Source organism: Triticum aestivum, chromosome 2A, assembly GCF_018294505.1.
Source record: "Triticum aestivum cultivar Chinese Spring chromosome 2A, IWGSC CS RefSeq v2.1, whole genome shotgun sequence".
Lineage (NCBI taxonomy): Eukaryota > Viridiplantae > Streptophyta > Magnoliopsida > Poales > Poaceae > Triticum > Triticum aestivum.
In genome coordinates, this window is record NC_057797.1 from 9214061 (window position 1) to 9225491 (window position 11431).

The 11431-nt window shown below is 37.1% G+C and overlaps 1 pseudogene; it reads left to right on the forward strand.

Moving 5' to 3' along the window:
* Positions 1 to 214: 214 nt before the first annotated feature.
* Positions 215 to 10918, forward strand: LOC123191292 (polycomb group protein EMF2B-like; annotated as a pseudogene).
* Positions 10919 to 11431: the final 513 nt, after the last annotated feature.

The following is an 11431-nucleotide window of genomic DNA, read 5'->3' on the forward strand; positions in this document are numbered from 1 at the left end:
TGACTCCCCACTTCAAATCTAATTTGCGTTGTTTGGTCGCATCCTGATTCTAGAAACTAATTGAGTTGATCTTATGCAACCATGTAAATATGGTGAATGATTTTCTTGTTATTAATAGTGAAAAGATATTACTTGTATCTTCTTTATTTGACGCTGTTGCAAATTATGTACAGGGCGTCAAGTGCGGATTTCGTTAATCTCGTCCGCAAACCAGATGTGCCCTCAATTGTCTCCAGCTGAGAAGCTTGCTTCAGAAGAAAGTCTCAAGTTGTACTACAAACCAGTTGAGTGGTACAATATTATTCAACATCGAGCCGCTAAAAATGTAAGTTTCTTTTTAAAATTCTGGCCTCATTCGACACGGATTGCATGTGCTTATTCACTCACACCCTTCACCATGTAAGTGATCACGTAACAATGATGTCTCACTGACCTTTGCAGCCCACTTTCCTGCAAAGATTCCTTGATTACATGATAAAAGCAAGATGAAAGAAGAGGTATACTACAAGCTTTGACTATAATCTATTGCAGGACATGTGTAAATATTGTTCTGATTCAGATCCAAATGTCAAAAGATTAACTGTTCCATTTCAGAAAGTATTTTCTTTTCCAGCATATCAGAGACTTCACTATTACTCCCTCCATTTCAAAATGCATAGCGAATTTCGTTATTATTATGTACATTTTTATCAGAAAAAATCATAACCACAAAAGGCTAGTACTTTGGAATATGAATCTAATGACATCAATTTTATTCAACAAATATATATATGAATTGAGTAGTTCCTGGTCAAGGCTTGCCCTAATGGAACCTGATAGCCAATGTAGGTTACCGCCATAAAGATTAAATAAAACTGTAAATGCGCATGATGAAATCGTAGAATCGATCTGATCATAACTGAGTCTGCCCAATAATTTGAAGAATGTAATGCACCTCATCATTAATGTTAGTGCTTGTCTAGTCATTTGGTAGCCAATTTGATTCATTATTGCCATTCCTAATGACATGCCTAGGTTGGCTATATAACATTTCAGACAAATATGATAATGAAATGTAGAGTAAACAACCATAATTAAGTTAGTGAAAAGTAGAATATATAGGGATCCAAGGTTTTCAGAATGTTACACTCCGCCAGATTTGTGTGTTACCCATTTTTGGTGCATTGATGTACACATGGAAGCATTAATAAATATCCGCGCAAAGATCACTAAGGTGGAAAATATCATCAGATCGCTGATATGGCCCTGCCCGACATCCTCACGTAGGATGATATTTTCAAATCGATGCATCTTTGCAATAGTCATGAGCTAATTGATAGCATATGACTATATCCCACATCTATTGCAAGATTGTGACCATATTAATATTCTAGCAAATTAAACATGTAACTGATATATGTTGTTCCATTCAATTAAATATCATATATTTATAGATTATGGCAGCATATACAACACAGTGAGCTTATTAGATGCGATACAAGCTGTAAGTCGAAATGTACACATGTTATAAAATATTGTACACAAAGTCGAGTATTATTTTTTCTCGGTGCGGCAATGTAGGACACAACTCAACAAGGAATAATCACTATATTGATATTGTAGGGCAACTACTTTTAGTTAGCAATATTTGACATAGAGCTAGATGGTTTCTGCCCCTATATACACCAAAATGGCAATGTGGCTAAACAAGGACCAAGAAATAGTAGCTTGGTTGCTGCCCTACATACACCAAAATGGTAGCTGGGCTAAACAAGGCCCAAGAAATTAAGTTCTTTCATGTGTAATCTATGTGATACTACAAGTACTAACCACTATCGAAATTTAATCTTATGTGTTACATCATGCAAAAGCTGACCAATTTTGTGTTATGGATGTAGGATTCAACTAACTGTATCACTTTCTCGAGGTACAAATACTGCATGTCGAGACCAGAATATCTCCCCTCTTTATGTATTGTTAGCTACACCTACTAGTAACATTTCACTTGAAGGGGTAAGTATACCTATTCTTTGTTTCAATCGATATTTTGTACCAAATTATCTCTTATTATTGACAAAATGTTATGCACAGCACCCTCCCATATGTTGATTCATCCGGGCCTATTTTCTTACAACTTTTAGTGGATTTGGTAGTAAAGATCACACCAAAGCTACATTTGTAATTCCAGACATCTAGAATTTAGCATCCTCCGGAGCTTTCAACCTTAACATTATCCTTATCAGTCGTGGTATGATGTGCATCATATGTTATTCCGTGTGTTCTACAGTTCTTCACAGCCATCACGTTTTGATTCCCTTTAGTTTCAGCAGGACAAGTTGGAGAAGATATTGGTGAAAACAACTGCATCGGGGGCCATTTGGAACGATCTGCTCTCCAAAGTAAGCTTCTGGTTTCATTTCTTTTGAAAGATGCTAAATAGTTTCTAGAACCAGCGCAAGATGCAGTTGTGTGTAGGACTTAGAAATTAGTACTTGATACATTTAGCTACACAACACATTAGTCAAATGGATTGAGCTATTCGCTAGCTGGCAACTTATATTGCTTATTCATGTGGTTGAAGATACAACTGTTCTCCCAAACTCCCATTTCTTGAATGAAATCCAGACCAATGGCCAAACTACGACTATCTCATAGTATATTCGAATCTAGTTGACGTCTGTATTTTGGGCCAAACCATGAACCTTGCAGCGACCTATCTCCAGGTGGTAAACAACTGACAACAGTATGCCGAACCTTTTGTTGCATAAAGATTAGTGTTACAGTTTTCTGTTTTCAAAGAATCGTTAGTATCACAGTTATACTCATAAACCAACACTAATAATTCACAAAGAGATTCCTTTAATACATGGATAACTTGTGAACATAGTGCTGGTGAGCAAAGTATTGGCTATGTGTATGGTTGCCTTTAGGTAGGAGATCCAAAAAATATCTTTAAACATTGTTTGCCAAGATTTTTACAGGGGAGGGGGGGATACTATGCTCTCTGCATTACTAATTTAGATATTTTCTTCTGCTTGGGGAGGATCCTTATTATCACACATACCGCTTCTAGCCATAACACCTTTTCCTTCTAAAAATAAGTGTCAAGACCAACATTTTTAAGCTCAGAACGCAGTTATGCATGGTTTGTAGGATTGTTGAGTGCAACTATTTACTAATACATTTTGACAGACCTTGAAGGGAAATGTTTCTAGGGTAATGTATCAATTAATTTACTTCGTTTGTCATTTGAGAATCATGCGACGACTTTAAATTTGGGACATACCGTGAAGTTAACTCCTATGGTTGAAATGAGACAAAGCTTCTTAGAGGTACTTTAATTGAACTTCTCCATAGTATTAAGCTTGAATGTTCTTAATTTATGTACCATAACTTTTCTATAGTAGTTAACCATAGGATGGATTGTTAGCATAATTTTGATTAGTGTCAAGTCTGATTAGTGTCTAAGTTGTAGTTAAGTTAGTTTCCATGTATTAGGAATACATGGTCATGTGTAGTAGTAAAACAAGAGTTTTGAGTAGTACTAGGTCTTGGTTAGTCCATGTCACGTTAGGAAATCACTAGTCGGCTAGGATATATACGTGGTAGTACAAGTAGGAGTCATAGTCGTGTAGTACTAGGCTAGCTGTACTAGGTTAGTTCGATTCGGCTGTTTAGAGTCCGTGTAGGTTTAGGAAACCACTACATCCCCCATGTATGTATATACACAGCCAGAGCAACATCATGAGATTTTTATTGAAGGGGTGAAAAGAGAAAAGAAATTAAGGGAAAAACAAGGGCACGATACATGATCTTGGCTAAAAGTTTCGGTGCGTGTGTGTTTTGATGTGATCGATCCTTTGGGCTGAATTCCAACATGGATGAAGCACAATCCTTTGTAGGACCTGAAGTTTCAGACTGAATAAATTAGCTTAGCCACTTGTATTTGGATGATTAACATGTCATGTACTTTTAGTTTTCTAGAATATTGTAGTGCTTGACTTTAATTAGAAATCACCTTCCAAAAGTTCTGGCAGTGAATTGCCACATCAGAAGTAGCGCACTTTGCATCTTTGGTAAGAGAACATGTTACAAGATTAATATTATCAGTAAAGGATGGAATCTTCAGTGTATGTAAGCTTAAGTGATTCTGCGAATCTGCTTTTCTTCAGTTGTTCCTCTGATTTCACAATCATGGTTTTACAAATTGAAAAGTGAAGACTATTACTGGGGTGTAGTGGAAATTAGTTGCTTCAGCTGTATGTTGACCTTACTTATATTTCCTTTTGTTATGCATGCATAAAAAATTCTTGAGCAAGACAATTGCTTGACATTTTGCTCTCACAAGGTTGATGCTACGGTAAGGATATCCTTGTACCTTTTTTGAGCGGTCTCCTACCTTTATTTATTGATCTACTCTCATTTCCATATTTAAGGGACTAATAACTGTTGTTATCCAGTGTGGCAATGGATTATGTTGGAAACTGCCTATCAGTTGCTCCAGCAGCTTGTCTAAGTTTTTTTATTTTGTTCCATGGGTTCATATAAACTCCAAGTTGGCATATCTGCTCAAGAGGCTGGGGCAAGAGACATCCGTGAAAACCCATATAGTAGTTACTCATACAGTAATGTCCCAACTCCGTCATTACCTCGTATAATAAGGTAACACTAGTACATCTCTAGCTAAACATAATAATCGCATGCATTCCTTAGGTGTTTTTTCTCGAACATAAACTTGACCCATCGCCACTAGCACTTGGGGCATTTTCTTTCTTTGAAGAAATTAGCCACCCTGCAAAGCCCGCGCCTCAAATGCAGGTGGGTGAGCGTGCATAATTGCGCTATAGGCAACCGACTACTGCCTGGTTCTCTTCCTTAGGTAGTTTAGTTTGAAGGTATTCATTTTGATTTTGATTTTTTCGATAAGGCTGAGTAAGTTCTAGCATTGTGGAGCCAGAGCTTTTCTATGCAATGAATACATTTTCTCCATGTGTGTGGCAATTGTCAAAACTAAATATGGGGACCATTTAGGCTGCATCAGGCCCTATTTTGAATACTTACGGTGTTAACTATCGATTTTATATATAGCTAAGGGTGAAACCTGGACGTTTGTCATAGTTGAGCAGGTGAAGATGAACATATTCATTGTTGAAAGACGATTTCAATCACCCAACTGTTCCAACGCTTGCATCAGCCGCTTCCCTTGTCTACCACTCGTCTACCACATACCTACCATTTCCAGAAATTTCGTGGCGCCATTGGCCTTCCTCCAATTCGAGCGCATCACAGTCTGCCCCTATCCTCTCTTTTCTCTCCATTGTCTCAGTCAATAAATTGAGCCCTAAATGCTGTGAGCCCTACTCCAGACCGAGAGCATCGCATGCTTCATTTTCTTCCACCATCGCCACGTTGCAAGCAATGTTGCATCCTGCTATCTCCGCAGCTGTTTGACTGCAAACGATGCCGTGAGCACGGTTGCACGCTGTCGCTGCAAGCACTGTCGCCACTAAACGCAAGCAATACCACTGTTCTGCTGCCGCTGCTGAAAGCTTACCACTTCGCGGTTGTAAGAATATGCTGCTGCTCCTGCAAGTCTGCTGGCAATGGACGCGAGGTCTGCCGTCGACGCTGCAAAACTAAAGATAGACACTCCAACACATTGGACAGAATGATGGCATTGCTGGTGTTGCGAGTCGGTTGCTGCAAAACTGTAGCCTGAGGCTCCAAAATGGCAGACACTGCTGCCATCTGAGCTCTGCTGCTGCAAGCGGTAGACAAACTGCTACTAACGCTAGCAGCGCTGCTGCTGACTGCCTGGTTTTGTGAGTTGGGGTGCTGCAAAGGGGAGGTCCTCGGTGCTGCATGCGGCGCAACCCACCTGTGCCCCAAGTGTAATCATCACGCTTCCATAATAATTGTAGCGACAATTGATATAGATCAGAGGGAGTAATAATGTTGTAAACACAACTCATTTCCATCCAAGTAGTAATCACACACATGCGACACACATATCCATTACTACATATCAAGTTGAGCATACTTTATGGACAACAGAAAGTACATCTTTATCATAGTTTAATTTATCAAACAATATTCTTAGACGAAGAAATATCTGGAAATATCCTGAAATAAAATTTCCGAAAACATTCTAACTGACCATTAGATTATTAGCATGGCTTCCATGAACCATACATGACCATTTAAATATATGTGGCAAATGCACATGATTCATGAATAGGTTGGAAATAACATCATCCTTGTGACCGTATTACGAAATACAAGCTGCAAACAAGAAAAGATTAGTCTGATTTGATACATAAGTTACAGTACCGGAGAAACTGGGATTTTGAAAATCATAGAATTAAATAGTGAAGCAAAATAAAGTTGCACAATCACTTTTTTCTCTTCTGAAAAATATTTGTGTAAAACACTAAAATAACAATAGAATTCATACAATTGAAAAAACAAGTTTGTAGTTGTACCACACTTGAATCATATTACAGAGAGGATGCTCAGACTTGTAAAGGAGGTCATTATCATATATTATATGTCTCTGTTCCTGAGATAGATCAGAAGACTGTTTAAGCGCGTAGCTATGACATTTCAGTAGAGAATGAATTTTAAAATTGTTTTATAAGATACAATTGTGATGTACCCTGTAAGCATGCTCATATTCGTCTTCGATAACAAACATCTTCTGGGTGAACCAAGCTGGAGGACACTGTCTGTCCTTCCTGGAAGAAACCAGTATACGCGTCTCATGACATTAGATAAGTGGTGTTGGAGCTGTGAATGAACTGAAGGATGAAACATAACTTAGAAAGTTCTTTATGCGATAAACTAACTTTGACCCATTCTTTATCTATTGTCGTGACATTAGAGGGGAGGCCATGGAATTTGATATATCATTGAGCAGTTTTAGCCTATGAATGATGCAACTAAGTTAGATTAGATGCATGGCAACCATTAATAACCTGACTTACTTTTTTTGCCATATAAAAATCGGAATGATGAACACTCACATGGTGGTAGAAAAAAAACATGACCCTGGGTGCACAAATTAAGAAGTGACACTGTCTACTCATATGTGGAGTGCTATTATAATTCTAATTCCAACACTGCAATCGGCAAAAAAAACCACATTTCAAGGATGATGGTAATCTGAATCTCTAGAAATTCTGCAATATGGACCAAAAATATTTGTAATAAAACAAGCGCCTCCTGATTGTGGATGGATACAGAGGTACTCTATCCTGACTTCACGAGCTTACTCTTATACACAATAATTAAGCAAACAACAAGCCCGAGAAACAGCTCCTGTGGATACACAATAATTTCATAGCACCATAGCTTCCTTAAAAAAGACACCATACAGTTCTAAGTACTGTAGGATATTTGTATGTGTCAACACTCATTACTCTTAGTATGAAGTACTTTGTGGGGCACACGATGGTGCGAACCCGCAAAAGAGAGGGAGGGAGGGCGGGAGGGAGGGAGGGAGAGGGAGAGAGAGAGAGAGAGAGAATTTTAGAATTGTTTTATAAGATACAATGGTGATTTACCCTGCAAGCATGCTCATATTCGTCTTTGATAACAAACATTTTCTGGGTGAACCAAGCTGGAGGGTACATTGTCTGTCCTTCCTGGAAGAAACCAGTATACGCGTCTCATGGCACTAGATAAGTGGTGTTGGAGCTGTGAATGAACTGAAGGATGAAACATAACTTAGAAAGTTCTTTATGCAATAAACTAACTTTGACCCATTCTTTATCTATTGTTGTGACATTAGAGGGGAGGCCATGGAATTTGATATATCATTGAGCAGTTTTAGCCTATGAATGATGCAACTAAGTTAGATTAGATGCATAGCAACCATTAATAACCCTACTTACTTTTTTTGCCATATAAAAATCAGAATGATCAACACTCACACAGTGGTAGAAAACAAACATGAGCCTGGGTGCACAAATTAAGAAGTCACATTCTCTACTCATATGTGTAGTGCTATTATAATTCTAATTCCAACATTGCGATCGGCAAAAAAAACTACATTTCGAGGATGATGGTAATCTGAATCTCTAGAAATTCTGCAATATGGACCAAAAAAATTTGTAACAAAACAAGCGCCTCCTGATTGTGGATGGATACACAAGTACTCTATCCTGACTTCATGAGCTTACTCTTATACGCAATACTTAAGCAAACAACGAGCCCGAGAAACAGCTCATGTGGATACACAATAATTTCATAGCACCATAGCTTCCTTAAATAAACACACCATACAATTCGAAGTACTATAGGATATTTGTATGTGTCAACACTCATTACTCTTAGTATGAAGTACTTTGTGGGGCACACGATATGGTGCAAACCCGCAAAAGAGAGGGAGGGAGGGAGGGAGGGAGAGAGAGAGAGAGAGAGAGAGAGAGAGAGAGAGAGAGATAGAGAGAGAGAGAGCAGAACCTTTGTAAGCTGGTCCGAAATCTATATCAGTTTTGGTCCGAATATTATATTAAGAGAGATGTAACATCTTTTAGAAAAATGTGTCCTCGGTAACATATCAAATATGTGTGCATGTTTATGTATGAAACCTTACCACAAAAGTGTATGCTCCACAATTTATTTACTTGAAGAATTTAGTATGTTTCTACTGCATACAACACATACATACAACAACTGTGTGTGTGTGTGTGTGTGATATTCCACGGATATTCAACCATGTGATCATAACAAACAAACCAATAAATATGCACAATAATATTTGGAAATAATGAACACTAATTCTCTGTACAACGAGTAAATGTTATGCCCTTATGGATGTTTTATATAGTCCGCCCGGCAGTGCCCATGATTAGCCAACAACTAGGATAGATTTCTCGGTTTATGAGGTCAAGTGTGGGCATGTTAAAATTCTATTTCTCGATTTTTCATACCACTAGTTCTGTCATTCTGTTGCTTGGGGATCAAATCCATGTGGTGAAGGTAAATGTACTTGTGCTGATCATGTTGCTAGTTTGTTCTGCCATTTGTCCATCACGTAATAATGGCAGGATAAAAACTATACGGGTTTTATTAATAGGATTAGTGCGCAATTAAAGCTAAGTTTATAGGGTTCCAACTAAATTGTGAGTTATTGGATGGAAGCTATACCTTTCAAAATTGTCATGGATGTGGACTTGTAAAAGGGCAAGTAAAAATATCTCAACATGAAAAACAATTTTGTTAATCCTTAGAGTTTGTACTTGGGGCTTTGGCTAGCGAGGCTGGTTTATCTGGCTTGTGAGCCTGGACTTTTGTGGTCAGGATAGTCAGCCTAGAACTAAGCCTGGCCGATCTAGTGTTTCACTAGAGTTTATCATGACAGATTGCTCTAAGTTTCAGCTTTGTTAACACATTTTTATTTTTGTATCATAAAATGAGAAAGTATTTATTTATATTTCTCCAGATTAAGAGCTGGCAATGTGCATTTCAACTACAAGTATTACAACAATACTATGGAAAAGACTGAAGGTTCTTTCTTACACAACATTTGGGCTAGCACATTTTTCATTTTCATCGACATTTGTTAGCATCATATACTGACATTTTCCCTAGGTTCTCTACTTTTCCTAGTGTAACTAAGTATAAATGTTTGATTTTAATAATAATAATATCAATATGTATGCAACTAAGGTAGTAATTAAATTTTGCTAAGATTCTTGGTAAGCATGTTATTGGTTGAAAGCTTCTGATGTTTATGGGGGTAAGTAATCTTATTAATTACTTTGTCCAATTAGTTATGGTGCCGTAGCAAGGTAAAAAATGTTGAGAATATATTCATTATAGGAATATTAGGGTATCAATACAAAAGGAAGTAACATAGTGGATAATTTATGCTGTTAATGGTTTTGAATTTGATCTTAGAACTTAAGACGGGGATGATATTAATGCTTTTTTTATGTGCCATCATGCTTTGAATGTTTATCATCACAATGATCTTGTGTTAAATGCTTTGCGGTTACCTATGTGCAGTTTTGCACCACTGCATAATATTTGTTGTTGAAGTTAAATATTGTTGTTCAGTTCATGATTCTTATATTGATCCCTTCTTACGAGTCACTGAAGATTTGCTTGCCCCTTTTGCTTCATAAAGTGTGGAAGCTACAAGGTAAAATTTGAAGATAACTTGCATCTTGTTTATTTATTTAAATGTTGCTTATTGCTGCTAAGGCCAGGGATCTGTGTCATCTACTACATTTGGGGTAAAAAAATTTTGTTATTTCACACTTCACATTTGTTATTTATTCAAATGTTGCTTATTGCTGGCTTGTTCTTGGGAACAGTTATTACTCTATCCACCCTTTCTTATTTATTTTTATGGGAATAGTTTTTATGCACACTTTCTCAAGGCACACATCTGACATTGTGATTCTCGTGATATATACTAGGGCCTGAGATGTCACCTAAAATCATCACATGACCTATTCCACTTTGAGTTTTGGGTTCGTAAACTTCTAGATTTTTCATTGTAATGTTATTTTTCAACATTGCAATAGTTTGATTGTTGATTTGTTCTTTTCATTCATGCAGATATCTAAAGAACGCCAGGCTGTTGATGTTAGTATCAAGGTTGATGCATGGAGAATAGAGGTAAATTAGTGATAGAACTTACAAAATTTCCTCATAATAAATGATAGATTTAGTAACTAAGCCGGGCTGTTCTAATTTACCCCTGAGTTGTTTGAAGAATGTGCAGGATACGTGCAGAATCCGCATTGTGTATCCTTTTACATGCTTAGCATAGTAAATTTATGAATACTGTATATTGATTTAAATTGAAACATTTTGTTATTAGCTCCTGGAACTAATATTCCCATTTATTTCTCAGCTTGGGCCTAAGGGAGTTGATCCAATACGTCAAACATTTTCCTACTGGTATGCTATTTCTAAAGCAAATTGATCAGTTAGTTCATTTGTTTCTATTTGATTTTCCTAACTATGTTGCATCATCAGCTCAAGGTTTAAGACTAGAAGGTCGGTAACCACATCTGCGAAAATAAGCCTTGATGATGGTACATTCTCATCTTATGAAACTTTAATTTCCCTTTTTCTTTTGTGGTAGCAGACTTATGGTTTCTCACTGTGGCATAACTACATTAAATTGGTAATGCCATATTACATTAAAAAATGGTACCACAGAAAGGTGGTGTTGTTTCTATCCTTGTCTCCTGTCTGCTACATAATTATATAATAATAGTTCAAATTTTGTTCCTCATGAAATCGGTTAGAGTTATATATATTTAGTTGTGTATCCCTTTGTAATTTCTCCATTCTATAAAGGGGTTTTCTATATTGACCTATGCCCACCTGAAAATACAAATTGAATATTTCTTATAACCATATTAGAGTTTATGTCTCTTTAGCACTTGCATCTTCTTATGACATGGTATATTAGAGCCATGTGTCCCTTTGT